Source organism: Canis aureus, chromosome 27 (genome assembly GCF_053574225.1).
Source record: "Canis aureus isolate CA01 chromosome 27, VMU_Caureus_v.1.0, whole genome shotgun sequence".
Taxonomy (NCBI): domain Eukaryota; kingdom Metazoa; phylum Chordata; class Mammalia; order Carnivora; family Canidae; genus Canis; species Canis aureus.
This window is the reverse complement of record NC_135637.1, coordinates 38,571,543-38,587,208: the sequence shown is the minus strand read 5'-3', so window position 1 is coordinate 38,587,208 and position 15,666 is coordinate 38,571,543. Positions and strand designations below refer to the sequence as shown.

Below are 15,666 nucleotides of genomic sequence, written 5' to 3'. Positions count from 1 at the left end.
ATTCTAGGCTGGGGGACGACACAGTGCATCGTCCCAGGCCAGTGGCACCCGCCGTCCCTTGCTGGTGATGCTAACCTGGACCAACTGCGAGGTCCTGTCCCGTGTCCACACTGAACTGACGCTTCCCCCCAACCAATTATTCAGCTAGCGGGGAGAACGAGGGCCTGCCTGATTCCAGAAACTGACTCCTGCGTCTGCCTGCGGAGCGACTGTTTGCTGAGCACCTGCTAGACCTCCCTGCCCCCGAGGCTGGCCCAGGAGGGCCGAGGGAGGAGCGGGGCTGCAGCCCCTGTGGGGCCCCCACCCCGCACCCCGACACCCCGCAGCCTGTCTCCCTGTCTTGTGACCTCTGCCCTGGCTTCCGCAGCCGTGCCTGCCACGGCCCCCACGCGGGGGTCCTCCCCCCGCCCACCACGGCACCTCTGAGGTGGCCCTTCCCTGCTGAGGACGGGACGGAGGCAAGGAACCGGCCTACAGATTCTACCATCCTGTTGTTTGGTTGGCTTCTCACAGATCTTTTATTTATTTATTTGGGGGGAGGGTCAGAGGGGGAAGCAGACCCCCCGCTGAGCAGGGAGCCCGACCCGGGGCTCCATCCCGGGGCCCTGAGATCGTGACCTGAGCGAGGCAGGGGCTTCACCGGCTGAGCCCCCAGGCGCCGCTACAAATTCCACCATCGGAACACAAATGCAAACAGGGTCCTACTTACCTGGAAATTAAGTGGCACCATTTACCAGTCATGGTTTATACAACATTTTTATACAAAACTGTGCGTGTTACATACAAATGTACTTTGTTACACTTTTAATTATCCTAAGCAGAGCACTTAATGAAACATGTCTGAGTTTTCCTTCTTCTGTGTGTTAATTAAGGAAATTAATTTGCAGAGATAATTCTATGATTCACACACAGACTGAGAAAAATTAGCCGGCATTTCTAGAGCTAAAACAGCTTGTAAATACACATCATGAATACGCGGACGCCCGCCGCAAGTGGTGCCTAATTCCACCCACACGGACAAACTGACTCACGCTTCAGGCAGTTCAACAAATCCTTTCTAACACCTACAGGGCGCCCCAGCCTATGTTTGGGGCTGCAGGAGTTTCCAAAAGAGGCTGACGTAGGAACCCCACTTTCAAAGAGGTCAGACAACGTGGTGGGATGTTGAAATGCACGGCATCATTTAAACCTTAACCAAAAAAAAAAAAAAAAGTCCTAGGACTAAGACCTTAGGTCGTCAGACATAACTGCATGCAGGACCACAGTTTTAAGTATGGGCATTTAATGAAACTAAAATTGCACATCTTGCTTCATTGTCACTTTTGTTGTATGCGTGTTTGCTCGGGGAAGGGAGGAACTAGGTTTGGGGTTTTTCTCCAATTCGTTTCTTCGGGCAGAGGGCTTGCCTGCGGACAGAGACCGAGACCGGGTGTTTATTTTGAAGACCTGGAGGCGGGACTGAGAAATGCCTGGTGTGGGCCTTGCCTCCTCCCTGTCCTTGCACACCCACCTCCTTGTGCAGCTGGGGCTGAGCAGAACCACTCACCTGTCATCACACCCACTGCCTGTAACACGTGACAGTTTCCACCTCCGGCTTCTCCCCACAGCAAGGCGATGTACAGATCAGGAAAGCAGGAGAGAGCCAGACCAGCAAGGGAGGCCGGGAAGGCAGGCTGCAGCCCAGGCTCACCCGTGATCCCCGGGGGGGGGGGGGGGGGGTCCAGCAGCGAGGCCCCCCTGAGGACCTGCTTCCTGCTCTTTGCCCACGACAGACACGCACGCAAACACCACGCACAGACCACCTCCGGGCCTTTCCACCGGGAAGCCTTGGTCTTTCACACTTGTCCACAGAGCAACAAATGTCTGCCCACGTTTCACGTTTTCTTGATTTGTTGTTTTTAAATTCACTAGTTTTAGGGTTCTGCTACTTACCACCGTGCAGATACAAGATGTTGTCACCTGAGAACACAGGGCAGGAGGAAGACGACGACACCCTCGTCTTTCAATCTCCAGATCCTTAACTCTCAATGTGTTTAGGCAGATGCCCTCAAGAACTCACAAGCTCTAAGGAAGTAAAACTGCAAATCTATAAATATGCATCAACTTTTCGATCTTAACAACAGCTCCAAAAAAGTGGGTTGATTTGTCACAGGTGTGAAAGCGAACTTATCATCCAAATAAGATACTCAGGGCAAATCCATTTCTCCCACGATGATGCAAATAAATGGATACAGCGGAGGCCAGCCTGAGCGCTAAGGGACTGAAAGACGGGCCGGAAGCCGTGGCCCACGCCAGCTGCGCTGCCGGGGAGATTCTCCAGGTCTCCTGGAGCCTGTGAGAGCCCCCAGCCGCCCCGCCCCTTGCCGGAGGCTGGGAGGCCTGCAGTCGTCTCAGAGGCCTAACCTCCCTCCGGAGGGCTGCAGAGAGCCAGGCCTCCGTGGACGTCCCACGCTCGGGCCTGCGTCGGTGAGGGGAAGCCACCGGCTACGCCCGGGCACAGACGGGGACAAACTTGCGGGCTTGTGTGGCTTGTGTGAAGACAACAAACGCTGTTTTCCCAGAACAGCTGAGTAAGAACACGCTGTCCTGAGTGCAGTCGAGTGAAACGTTCCTTCCTGGTTCGCAGCCCTCACAGGAGGAAAGAACAAAGCTGCTGGCCTGGCCGCCAACGATCACAGCCCGGGGGTCACCTCCGTGTGCATTTACTGCTCCCGTCGCCGTCACTCTGACAGCCCGGAGACCCGCGGGGACCGAGAGCTGTCAGGATAACTGTCAGGATAACCGAGTTTGCTCTACGTGTTTAACACGGCAGGTTATTAAGATCGTACGGGTTTTACCAAGAGAAAGAACGCAGGCAGGCAGGAGAGCCGAGCTCGTCACACCAGCGCCACGCTGTGGGCAACTGTGCACCGCCTCGCGGTCCTGGGGACCCGGGACCCAGAAGCTTGCTCCGTCCGCCAGGGTCACGGACACCCTGAATGAGGCGGCCTCCATCAACAGCGACCGGGCTTCCTGCCTCGAAGCTGGGACACAGTCCGACAGGCACACGCACTTATCTGGAATCCACCAGGCAGGATTTTGCAACTCAGGACGGGCTCACAAAATCCCGGTGTGTCACCACCCTGCCCCCTAACCAGATTCCCAGGCCCCTCCCGTGGAGATCTGACCCCGCCGCCTGGGTGTGCCTGGGAAGCCCTCCTTGTTAACAAGCACCTGAGGAGATTCTTCAGCTCGGGCAAGTCTGGGGAGCACGGGACGGGCCCAGCGACACACCGTAACGCTCAGCTCTCTCGAAGGCCATTCCACCTTTAAATCCCACTCAGCAAGAGCGCCGATTGTGTCAGCGTATAAACGGTAACAATGATGCGTATCTGTCTTCCCCAAGCCCCTCAAATCATAATACAACTTTGGTGATGCCCGTTTCAGAGAAAGGGTTTACGTGGCCTGTGCAGGGCGATGCACCCAGTGGGCAATGGGGACGGGCGCATGTTCAGGCTCCAACAGCAACACCGACCCATTCCTACCCTGCCTCCTCTTCCACGGCACGGATCCTGCTCCTGTTTCACAAGGGACAGCACTGGACTGAGTCCCAAAAAGTCGTAACGGTCTAGGAAAACATTTCCAGACTATCGGTCCTTTCAGACTTCTGGCTCTGTGAAGACGCAGAGATCCACCGAGATCTCTAACAGGAGGTCTTCATCCCATGCTGCTCTCAGGGTCTTCCAGGGAGTTTGGATCTTGGCCTCCACACCTCTCCCCAGAAAGAATAAAACAGGCATCAGAGGCCAACGGACCGTCTAAGAAAAACTAGCAATTAGCTCAGAGGGAGTGCAAGGGGCTGTGGATTAGCCCCCAAATCTGAACCACACATCAGATGGAGAGCTAGGGGTCTACACTCGGTAGTGAAGAACCACCACCAAAAACAATGTGGTATTGAGACATTTCCACGGTTGCTTTCCTCTATCACGTCTAACCTAACACTGAATTTAAAAAGAAAAATCTAATGTTTCTACTTATCCTGCCTAAAAATAAGTCTAGCCAAGTCAGACGAACAGTGCAGCACCGAAACCTCCCCGGCGCCCACTTCTCTCCAGCCTCAGGTTAATTACGAGTCCGTCAAGTTTGAAAAGGATACGAACGAAGACCAGAACCCGAATCAAAGTCACGACTCCGTCAACGGGCACCTGTGGACGTCCTTCCAGATGCCAGGCACGGTTCTCGGTACTGCGGATACAACCGGACTCACGCGGGTTAAAACCCCTGCCCGAAGGAGCACCCGTCCTCCCGGAGGATCGGCACCTGAGCAAGGAGCACAAGCAGATGGTCGGCCCGCACGGCCTGCGCTGGCGCGGGGCAGGGCAGGGGCAGGGCGGCTGCGGGGGTCCCGGGTCTCCTGGTAAGGGGCACCCCCTGCGCGGCACAGCCCCCCTATATCCAGGGGAGCGTGTACCCAGCGGGGAGGACGGTGTCCAGCAGACACCCCGCCAACCAAACCGCAGATGCCCGTTTCCTCTCTGCCCAGACTGGGCCACCCCTCTCCCGGCCGCTCCACGCCTCCCTCTGCGTCCTGTAGACGGGACCTTCCGTAGTCACCTCTGTCCCCACCTGAGCAACAAAAGGCCTTGTCATCACAAGCTCGGATGGCCACAGAAGCTCCACACCCGTCTCCCCACGTCCTTTATGTTCCCAGCCCCACTGGGGAGCTGAGGTCTTCTTTGAAAAACACACGTGGATCTTATGGTGGCCTCCCACTGCTCTCTGGAATGAAATCCGGGCGGTCCATGTCCAGGTCCCGTGGGCCCAGCCCAGGCCACCTCTGAGCGTTCCCCGCCCCGTCCCAGAGCTCACCAGCCCCGTCAGCTTCTCTAACCAGCCCAGGTGCTTTCTGCCTCAGGGCCTCTGCCAGCGGCCCCCCAGCCTGCGGACACCTTCCCCTCCTGCGTCACACCTGCGGCTCAGTCACCACCCGGGGCCTTGCCTGACCGGCCCTGCAGCCCGTGCAGGCGCACCTGCTCTCCCCCGCCCTCCCCTGGGTTAAAGCCCCACTCCCGCCATCCAGGGAGCTCCGACCATGTCCGCGGTGTCCCCGACCACAGGGCCTCAAGGCGCTTGGGCACTTCACTGCCTTCGGAACAGCGGGGTTCGCAGCCGACTTGGGACCAGCCAGCCCTGCCCTCGGCTCCCCTGCGCTCCCCGCCCAAGACAGTCCCAAAGGGCCCTGGCACCGCAGGTTCTCAGTGTCGCCGTAGGGACACGGTCACCTGTAACCCGCGGCCCCCAGACTCTCATCGGGAGCGGGGCAGTGAGCCGGAGGCACAGCAAGCCCTGGGGCAGGACGGCCCGGGAGCGGGATCCCTTAGGAGAATCCAGGATCCTGGAGCCACTGGTCTGGCGGGAAATACACGCCCCCCACGGCCCCCCCCCCCGGGAGCTGCTCCCCACTGCGGCTCTTACCTGCCCGCCCCCGACCCAGCTGCACCCCAACCCCCCAGACTCCCGCCAGCGGCCTGAAAGGGCCTGGAAGGGCCTGGAAGGGCCTGCTCAGCCCGCGGAGCCCGCCGCCGCTGCAACGCAAGAACCACGGTGCCGCTGGGTCCCCAGGGCCCGGGGCCCAAGGCGGATCGCGGAGCCGGGCGCCCACAGGCCCAGAGCAACGAGCCCAGCACGAGGCGACGCGGCCGCCGGCCTTCCCAAGGGCGCTGGGCCACGACGAAAACCCTAAGCAGCTTCCGGAGAGGAGCCAAAGCCCAACCAAAGGGCCTGCGGCGTCCCCTCCCGCAGCCGCCCCGAGCCCGAGCCCCGAGCCCGCAGGGACCAGCCAGCTACGCCACCGGGCCACGCGGCGGCCGCCTGCTCCGTTCCCCACCGGGACTGGGCCCAGGCCACAGACCCCGGGACCCGAGCGGCTCTGCTGTGGACCCGACCCTCGGGCTCCCCAGCGGCCGGGCGGGCGCAGCGCTCGTTGAGAAACAGCCCTAAGGGGCCCCACGCCGCCCGCGGGGCTTCAACCCCGGAACGTGGGTCGCCCAGAGCCACCTGGGGGGGAGGGGGAGGGGGAGCTAGGGGGCCGCGGTTCCTGCCAGGCGTTCAGACCCCGGCTCGGCCGCAGGCTGGATGGGGCAGCGCGGGGCCAGCAGGGCCCACGGCGGGTGACCCGCCACCCCGCGCGAGCCCCCAGCCCGGCCACTCAGCCAAGTGCCCCTGGCCACCTCGGGCGGCAGCCACGCACATCCCCGAGGGTGTCGTGAGGCCACGCTGCTCCACTAAAGCCATCATCGGGTGCACCCGGGGGGGCTCAGCAGTTGAGCAGCTGCCTTCAGCTCAGGGCGTGACCCCGGGGTCCCGGGATCGAGTCCCACGTCGGGCTCCCCGCATGGAGCCTGCTTCTCCCTCTGCCTGGGTCTCTGCCTCTCTCCCTGTGTCTCTCGTGAATAAGTAAATAAAATCTTAAAAAAAAAAAAAAAAAAAAAACACATAATCTGGGGACGCCTGGGTGGCTCAGTCAGTGGGGCATGCAGCTCTCTTGATCTCGGGGTTCTGAGTCCCAGCTCCATGCTGGGTGTAAAGAGTCCTTAAATAAATAAACTTAAAAAAAAAAGTCATTCATTCTGAGAAATTTTTTAAGTAAAAAAATCACATAAGAATGTACATAAGAGCAGCTCAAATGTTTAAGGAGCTCAACAATCTAAGAGAATCAGCCATTCTGCTGCCCACACTTGAGGACAGAGATGTAGGGGACCCAAGGGGTCCCCAGCACCCCTGACAGGGATGGTGTCCCAGTGTCGGCACGGGGGACGCAGCCCGGGGGCTGGATCCCAGGGCTATGACCGAGCCTGCACGCCACACCGACCTCCCCGACGGGCTGGGGTCAGCAACCCCTCGCCCGAATTGCAGCAAAACAGCAAATGAGACACAGGAAGTCACCCCTCTAGCACGGGAATGGCAGCAAGTAGACCCTAAGTTAACGCTTGCTCCCTTCCGTCGCGCTCTTGAAGAACCTCCTCTCTCTACCAACATCCCTCTTCCCTGTGATCAACCCTTCAAATTCTCCCTCCCCCGTTAACCACCCACCCTCTACTCTTAGTCCAGCAATTTGGTAGATCTCGCCTGTGGACACCTGCGGAAAAATACGTCCGAGGATGGCCACTGTGGCACCGCCTGTCACCTTCACAAGAAAGTACGGCCAACCAACTAGGACGCTCGGGCCGAGCTTTAAAAGCAGGTGCTAAAAAAGGAAAGAAGGTATAAAACTTTACATACGACCACCAAATGGATAAAATTCTCTAGGAATCACGTCTACTAGCTTCAGTGTCCAAATAGTTTACCAGCCGGGAAGGGCGGGGGAGGAAGGGGGGTGGGCGGGGTAATGGCCCAGGTCCACACCCTCCCCCCCCCTCCCCCCCCCCCCCCCCCCCGGGGTGGGCAGTGTATTAGCTCACGGGGCAAAAGAAGCTTCACAAAAAAAAAAAAAAAAAAAAAAAGAAGCTTCACAGACGGGATCCAGGGTCAGCCGGGGGCCTACCTCATCTGAGGGGCTCTGGTGTCGGGGACCCCTCCCTGGGCTTGCTGGCCGAGGAATGACGGCTCCCAGGCACGACGGAGGAGGAGGCCACGAACCCAGGAAAGCGGCAGAAGGTGGGCAGAGCCCAGAGCCTCGTGTGTCGATCTTAACGCTACGAGGACCAGCCGGCTTCGGGTCCACGGGAGGGTAGGTGCTGAGCGTGCAGCCGCAGCAGGAACACACAGGAGGGAAAAACGGGGTAAATGACTTAGCATTTTGTATCTTTTCAGATACCCTGAACATTTACTGTAAATGCGAGGCTTTCATTTTAACTCTTGTGTCGGCACGGAGGGAGAAAAGACAGTCTCTGCCCGGAGTCTGGGGCATGATTCCCTGTCCACAGAAGCTGTCGTGTTTCTCAATAAAATTGGAGAAAAGGGCAGCCCGGGTGGCTCAGCGGTTTAGCCCCTGCCTTCAGCTCAGGGCGTGATCCCAGGGTCCTGGGATGGAGTCCCGCATCGGGGTCCCCACGGGGAGCCTGTTTCTCCCTCTGCCTGTGTCTCTGCCTCTGTGTCTCTCATGAATAAATAAAATCTTAAAAAAAAAATTGGAGAAAAAAGTTAATTAAAGATAAAAAATAGCTTCCCACAGCACTCCGCTCCTCCTGCCTCAAAGCCTCAGCTTTCTCGTTTCTGTACCAGACTCCATTCTACCCGTAAATCAAGGCTCCCGTCCAGTGTCATCCGGTGTCGCCCGGGGGCCCGGGCCTGGTCCCGAGGGCTCTCCAGGGTGGGGCTGGCGGGGCCGCACAGGGCCCGGTGCAGCCTGGGGGATGGGGCGCCGCCTGCTAACGGGCAGGACACCTGGGTGATGACCAGGAAGGGCGTGATGTCTGGAGGGCACTAATCCCAAAGCAAGCTGGGAAGCTCCGGGGCGGGAAAGCCCGCCGTCATCTGACAGGCATCGCCGCTCCGTCTGCGTGGCCAGCAGGCCTTGTAGCTGCCGACCCCCCAAATCACAGCCAAGAGTTCAGTGCCTAGGTCTCCCTCCAAAATCAGCTTTTGACCTTGATCTACAAAGGCTGCTGATCAAGAGACGTTGCTTCGGAGCCGCAGTTTCCCATTTCCCACTGCAATCTTCCAGCTCTGGCTGCCGACGTTCGCAAGCCGTGTTGAGGTTGGACGACAGGCCGCTGCGCAGACATGAGCCCCCTCCTCTCACACTGAACGTGATGGGGCCTCCCTCCTGCAGCCCACAGGAGGCGGGCGGGGTTCACGGGGCAGCTGTCTCAGTGAGACCGAGCACGATGCAAAACCTCGTCTGCTCTGCTCAGGACATTTGTCATGGCGAAGGAGCCAAGGGAGGACACAGGGTGACACCTGATTCAGGGAGTGAGGAGAGCCTCCGACTGCCCCCAACTGCCCAGCAGAAGCTCTTGTTTTAACCTCCATGGTCAACAAATTTTTAGGCATTTTTAACAGGGATGGGTGGTATTAACTGTTTTTAACTTTTGATTCTGAAATAATCTTAGACTCAAGTAGAGGCTGCCGAGAGAGTGGGGCTCCCGAGGCTCCCGGGGCTCCTCAAGGCACCCCGACCTTCCGTAACCTCAGCAGGGTCATCGACAGCAGCAACCTGATGCCAGTACAGGCCCGCTACCCGAGTTGCAGCCCTCCTCCAGATTTCATTAACTTTTACGTGTTCCTGGTCATTGTCATCTGTTTCTTTTTGCAGCAGCTCTAGGACATCTTATCACGTGTACAGATTCAGAGCCACTACCACTGTCTGTTCCCTCCAAGCACATATTTTGAAAAGACTTTTCCGAGTTTTTACAACCATTATCTGCTGGGAGGCCTCGGAAAATGAGGACGCCTCTCTGTGCCCTTTCTCTTGACCAAATTAGAAGTCAATTCTCTATTCTCAGGCTGCCACGTGCAAACCATTGTTGGCAGAGAAGTGCAGGTTTCAGGATGGGGGTGTCCCGTCACTTCGGGGTCACATACCGAGTCCGGGGACAGCAGTACTCCCTGCCTTTCAAACAACACGTGCACACGACGACAAACTGACCGGCACCATCTGTGAAGGACAAGTAAACTGTACGCGGAAAGTTCAGACACAAGCTGGTCTGGGCTGGCAGGTCCCTGGACCTCGGCCCATCCAGACTCAGTATCTGAGGCCTCGCTGCAGGAGCAAGGAATCTAAGTATCTGAGCTTCTGAGCACTTGGTCTGCGACCAACAAATTCTTTTTAAATGTTTACTTATTCTAGAGAAAGTGAGACCGCAAGTGGGGGAGGGCAGAGGAGAGGAGGAGAGAGAGAGAACCCCAAGCCGACTCCGTGCTGAGTGCGGAGCCCGACGCGGGGCTGGATCCAGGACCCTGAGATCACGACCTGCGCCAAATCAAGAGTCGGCCGCTACACCAACTGTGCACCCAGGCGGCCCCTAACCAACAAATTCTCACGGCGGAACACAAACACGCCTCCGGGCTCGGGGCCGGCCGGCCTTCCTGCGTGGAGGTCGGGGCCTGGCCCAGAACTGACATCTGGCCGCGGGCTTGGCCTGAGGCGCACGCACAGCCTCGGGAACTCCCTCCCCACCACCTCCAGCGGGTCTAACTCCACCACCCGAGGCCCTGCAGCGCGGAGGGTGCGGCTGTCGCCGAGGCTCTGTGCCACCCAGGGGGAGCGGGGCCGTGGGCACCCACCTCGGCTGCCGGTGGCTGGCAGGACGCTCTCCTCGAGCGCGAGGGCTCACAGCCACCCAGCCCGCCGTGTCCTCACCGAGCAGCCACGTCCCCAGTGCGTGTTCCCGTGTCTCCCCAGCCCCACGGTCACCCGAGCAGCCCCGGATCCGCAGCCAGCTCCCGGCCCCGAGCAGGCGGTCAGGAGCCATCAGGCGGACGCGAGGGCACGGCCGTCGGGCCACAGCGCGCACGGGGAGGGGGGGCTTGGGCAGGGCCCGCAGGAAGGGTGCTCGGACCCCGCGCCGGCCAGCTCCCCGCAGCAGGGCGCCCCGCCGGCACACACACGAGGGGGGGCCGGGCAGCTCCAGGCCCGAGGACCTTCGACAACGACAAGGACACCGGGAAGAAGGGGCGCGAAGGGCCCGCTCGCTGCCCGCACCTCTGCTCCCTCCGGGGCCCTCCCGTCTCCCAGCCCCAGAGCCCTGTGTGCAGGCGGCCTCGGGGGCCAGCGACAGGGGCAGCCCCGGGGCCGCGAACAGCTGGGGACACCCGTGAGCCCCTGCTCTTGGCCTGGACAGCCGGGCCTCTTCCACAGGAATGGGTGGGTTTTTAGTGATTAATGGACGAACCCCCCAATCAAAACGCTAATTCTCTGCGATCTTCATTGTACTGCAATGACCTGAAAGTATCAGAAAATTACCCCAGCCCCTACTTTCAAAACCACCGGCTGTTGCAGTGAATCAGTACACGGCTCGTGACCCCAGCCAGCACCTGCACGCCTGCTGCCCGCTGGCAGGCCGGGGGCACAGCGGTCACGGCCATGAAGCCCCTGAAGAGGGGAGGGCCCGGCAGCCAGACCCACATCTCCCCTTCTGGAAGGCCCGGTGAACCCCCGGAGCAGCTGGCGTGGGGTGGACAAGCACCAGGTAATAATGGTCCGAAAAATATTCAAAACCTAACAGGAACACCCTTCCACCAGCCACCCTCTGGCCCCCAAAGCACCCGCCCAGGTGTGGCTCCCAGACAAGTGCACCAGGCTCCAGAATTATCGCCCTTGCTTTTCCTCTATCCCCCCACCCCCCATCCCAAACCCACACTCCCCGTCCCGGGCAGTTCACTTGGCCAACGGACAATCTGGGGCGTCAGAGCCACAACACTGCACCCGCCCCGGAGGCCTGGGGAACAGTTCAAGATCACACAGTCAGATGTAAACGTATCTCCCAAGTTCTCACTCACCCAAAAGGTTATTACGACAATTGACTTAAAGACGAGGACCGTGTGACGGATGCATTAGATGCGGTCGTCAGTTAGTGAGATCGATACTGAGCCTTGCATGAAGCTCAACATTAAGCCACATAAACCCCAACTGTTTTACTCTATTTATTCACATCTTTTACAAATATCAGCTCTTAAGCACAAATGTTCCTAATTGCCCTTTTTCATCAGAAACTGGAACCGGGTTATTCTCGGGCCACGGAACTCCGCCAGTTGGCAGGATGACCCAGAGGAAACGTCACGCCCCCTGTATTGTCAAACCCATAAAGAAGAACTATGAATCAAAGCTGGTCTGGATCTCATTTCAATTCCAAATTTCCTCCTACCCAAGGAAAGGAAGCATATTGTTAAGTTCAAAAGACCCAAACAAGATATCAAAAAGCTGCCTATGAGCAGCAAACAAAAGATAGCTTATATAATTTATCTACAAATGCCAAAAATGCAAGTCGCTGCAGCTATGCCTCTGCCTACACACCGCTGTGCGCTGTCGTAGGTATTTCTAACGGATTCCGTCTAAGCGAAATGCCCACCTCCCTGGCAAGGAGCAGGGAACCAACGCTTTGGTGATGACCTACTATGTGCATCGAACTTTGCTAAAATAAGAACCTGAGCACGCTAAACACCCCTTGGTATCCATTCTCCCTTTCTTTCTTAGTAACGGGACCCCTAGCATAAGACCCATAGTTCCCAGTGTCTTCTGGGGCTAGGAGTGGCCGTGGGGCGACGGTGCCAGCCCTGAAGGTCCCCAAGTGGGGAGACACCCGCAGCCCTCTTAGGTCATCCATGAGGCCAAAACTATTTTAATTATAGCTCCAAGATATGATTTGCCTCTTCCCCGCTCCCTGCGCCCTGAGCACACGGGCGCGTCTTCAGAGGCTACGTGACATCTGATGCCACAACAGCCTGTAGACAGAGGCTCACATGAGGATCCAGCTGTCTCCTATTAAGGCAGAATTTGAGAGATTCACAGAATGTAAAGCAGTGCCAGTCTTCTCACTGCTAGTTAAAAATTTTATTCCCCCCCGCAAAAGTAATTCATGCTAACCTATAATGGTTCATTATTTGTAACTGAATTGTTTTTTTTTTTTAATTTAAATATAAATCTAACTTAAGTGGGGCTTAAAATAACACAAATCATTTTATAGTTCTGGAGGTCAGAAGCCTAAAAACGAGTCTTATGGGGCCGGAATGAAGGCGTCGGCAGGGCTGAGTTCCTCCTGAAGCTCCAGGAGAAAAGCAGGCCCCCTTTTCGAGAGACGGCCCCGCTCCTTGGCTCAAGCTCCCTCCCTTCCAGCGGTGGCATGACTTCCGTCTCTGCTTCCGTCCTCCTAACTCCGTCTCTGGCTCTGACCCTCCTGCCTCTCCGGAGAAGGGCCCCTGTGATGACCTGGTGACCCCAGATGGTTCAGGATCCTCTCCCCATCTCAAGAGCTTCAGCTCACGCACAGGAGTTGTCTCTTTCGCCTCATAACGTGATCTGTCCACGGGTTCTGGGTTCTGGGCATTAGCGTGGGGACATCTCTGGGGGCCGTTTTCCCGTCTACCATAAAATGCAAGATACAAGCCACAGAAGCAAAGCACTTTGGGGTACTCAACAATTTTTAACAGTAGAAAGGGTTTCTTAAGAGTAAAACATCTGAGAACGACTGCTCCAGCACATGAACCAATGAAGGCAGTTATTAGGTGGGCAAATAAAACCCAGAAGAGCCAAGTAATTACCCAAGGTCACACAGACCACGAACAGAACTTCAGCGTGACCACAGGCTATCTGGCGACCAATGAACCCAGTGTGACTCCCTCTACACCACGCTGCCAACCCTGACTGGGCATCTCCACAGGCAGCAAGTAAAAGGTATGACGACGAGCGTTCCGTGTGAACCTGCCGAGCAGGATGGAGGTCAAGTTGGACAAGAAGGTGCTAAAAATAAGCCTGCTTCTCAAAACCTTCTTTAGAAATAGACAAGTTCCTTACCTCGTGCAGGAAAGGAGGAACGTGAATGGCCAAGCATCCCCATGCTGAGTCAGCGGAGAAGCCCATCGTTCCTGGTCTACACAAGCCCGATTACAACCCAGGTTGCGAGACGCGGAGCACGTGCCGCCATGCACTGCTCTGGGTCACACGACGGGGCCTGGTGAGCACTCAGATTTACGGTCACTCACCTTGACAGCGACTGTGAAGCCCCAGCTCACACGCTCACTGGGGAGGACATGTGAGAGACCCGTACTTGGGCTGTCTCTCTGCATCACTCTGATGGGTCCAGAGTCAGGACATCCCTGCAAGAAACTGCATTCTGGTGAACTGGGTTAAAATCATGCTAGTGATCCGAATCTCAGGCTTCAACGGGACACACATTCACAGTGAATGAAGAGAATGGGGATGTCCAAAGGGCCTGTGGCCACTCTCCCCAATCACTGTCCTGACCCAAGAGCAACGGAATGGGGGATTGGACTCCTCTGCCCACGCTCAGGCAGTGGGCGTTCGTGCACAGTGGCCCTTGGCCCCAGAGGCTGAGCAGGGCTTCCTTGGGATGCACTGGCCACCTCCGGCAAGCTTCTCCAGCTCTTCATCTCCCGCCCAGCTCCCCCAGAGAAGCTTCCGGAGAGCCCAGCGAACCAAACCACTTGGAAAGCGAAAGCCTTCCATAGTGCCTGAACTGACAGCCAACGATAATCCAAAACATGAGGACAAAGACTAAGCAACTGCTGTCCAAGGGATGAAAAGCCGCAGAACCATGACGCCGCTAGTTTCCAAGGCAAGGTACTGAGCCAGTAGTAACAGGCGATCCTCCAGACAAGGGCTCGGCGTTTCCCGGGGATGTTTTCAGGGCCTGCCGTTTTTATGATTACCCTGCAATTACAAAAATCCTCCCTGTAACCCACAAAGCACAAAGACCGTGCAGTGTGGACATACTTCCCACTGCGCTTCCGCCGCCGAGCCGTAACCCACACACACTGGTCAGTGCGCTTGCCCACAGGTGGCTACTCTGCTGCAGAATGAATAAAAAACTATTAAATCAGCAACCTTGGCTGGCATCCACTTCGAAACAAAATGTGTTTTCATGTGCCAATGCCCAAGGCAACTTGACATTTTACAGATCAAAGACTTCACGCTGTTTTCTATGCCTGTGAAGGGGACACGCAGGGTGGACAGCGGGTTTGTGCAGGCTACACCCCTAGTTCACAAAGTAAACACCCATCCTCTGCACCCCACGTGAGGAGGGCACCCGCAGGCGAGATCCACCACTGAATCTTTATACCTGGGATTCTGGATAAAAAGAAAAATGACACTCGAACAGCAAATAGATTGGGAAGCAGAAGAAAGGAGGAGTGAATAAGAGCTGTGTGCCTACGGGTTATTCCAAAAGTAGAGATTTGAATTTCCAAGGAAAGAAGTACTAGTTGATTAACTAGAACTAGTACATTAGATTAACTAGGAAAAAAAGAAAAAACCTGGCAAAAGCATAAGACCACAGTACGTGACACAAGTACTCGGTATGGCTTAGCGAGCTCTCAGGGAGATCACTGCGGTTATTCCCCAACCGTGAGTAAAACACAGTCGTGTTCCAGGTAAAGTTTTAAGAGCCAAAGAGGGGATCCCTGGGTGGCGCAGCGGTTTAGTGCCTGCCTTTGGCCCAGGACGCGATCCTGGAGACCCGGGATCGAATCCCACGTCGGGCTCCCGGTGCCTGGAGCCTGCTTCTCCCTCTGCCTGTGTCTCTGCCTCTCTCTCTCACTGTGTGCCTATCATAAATAAATTTTAAAAAAAAATTTACAAAAAAAAAGAGCCAAAGAAAACTGATAAAGGGCACGTGCAGAAAACTGGCTTTGAAGTATTGCTTGGGTATTACTAATTTAGAAATTACGGTGGACTAGGTATTTGTAGGGCCCGTCTGCTGTGCTGCAGTTAGTTAGATTCTGGATAAATTACTTTTAGGAATACATTTTCATACATTGGCTTGCCTCAGGTAGAGAAACAAACACCAGGAAGGTACAGCAGGACAGCACACCGGAACCTGAGCAAAGACAAGAGCGGGAGACGCCCTGGAGGCCACGTCAATACCAGGATGGGATGAGGCACCCAGGCTCTCCGCTTCCTACAAGGAGGGAAAACCCAACCTGAAACCAGGACCCCCGAAGGAAACAAACACGGTCCTGGCTCTGAGGACAAACACACACAAATCTCAACAAGAGCTCAGCATTCTGACA

The 15,666-nt window shown here is 56.7% G+C and overlaps 1 protein-coding gene across 5 annotated transcripts in view; it reads right to left on the bottom strand.

Annotated features, from left to right (window-relative positions):
- The window catches only part of SGMS1 (sphingomyelin synthase 1), a 251,021-nt gene that overhangs the window by 164,058 nt on the left and 71,297 nt on the right, over window positions 1–15,666 (bottom strand). The window lies entirely within an intron of this gene.